Consider the following 904-nt stretch of genomic DNA (forward strand, 5'->3'; position numbering starts at 1 on the left):
TATATATATATATATATATATATATATATATATACATCGATACATACGTGTATATATACATATAAATGTATATAAACGCATATACTTAAATATGTTTATTTACATGTATGTATGTGAATATGTATATACACATATACATACATGTGTGCGCGTGTGTGTGTGTGCGTGTATGAATGTATGGACGGATGGGTGGATCGATGGATCGATGTCGATGCGTATATGTCTGTTTGTTGAAATCATAGTTTGCCAAGATATACCAATCTTGGAGGAGAGACACTAATACTCGTTTTATATTAACTCTTGTGAAATGACCGCCAGATGATACTGAACCGAAAATAAACGCATTGTTCCACTTATTTTAGTTCACCATTCCAATGAAAAAAAAATAATAGCAGTCCTTATCAGAGATTCGCATTACGAATATCTAACTGAATGTTTCGCATGTTTTAATTCAGATTCTTTAAAAGATGAATATATATTTAGTTCTTCCAGAAACGATACAGCAACCGCCATTAAAATACAGGGCATATGGAGTAATCGGGTGAAGTGTATCTTGGATAAAGAAATCAATTTGGTGGAATAAAAGCTTTATTATTATTATTATTGTTCAGTAGTTTTATTTTTATAACGTGCTTTCACTTCACTACCAAGCGCAGCTCTGTGCTGCTTGGGTTTGAGCTGTGGTTTGCTGTGGTGCTCTTATGTTTACTGTATTGAAAGTGTTTTGCGTAGAATGTGTGCAGTACCCAGTAGTGCAATTTTCTGTATGTTATATATATTTGTAAGTGCTAGTGTTTTTGTTATGTATTTGTCTGAATATTTTTTTTATTATACCTAAGGCACCTACTATGATAGGAATTGTTTCTGTTTTTAGATTCCACATTCGAGTTATTTCTATTTCCAG

At 32.2% G+C, this 904-nt stretch overlaps 1 protein-coding gene across 8 annotated transcripts in view; it reads left to right on the forward strand.

Moving 5' to 3' along the window:
- The window catches only part of LOC106879245 (uncharacterized), an 894,824-nt gene that overhangs the window by 121,236 nt on the left and 772,684 nt on the right, over positions 1 to 904 (forward strand). The window lies entirely within an intron of this gene.

This window comes from Octopus bimaculoides, chromosome 1 (genome assembly GCF_001194135.2).
Source record: "Octopus bimaculoides isolate UCB-OBI-ISO-001 chromosome 1, ASM119413v2, whole genome shotgun sequence".
In the NCBI taxonomy this organism is placed as follows: Eukaryota; Metazoa; Mollusca; class Cephalopoda; order Octopoda; family Octopodidae; genus Octopus; species Octopus bimaculoides.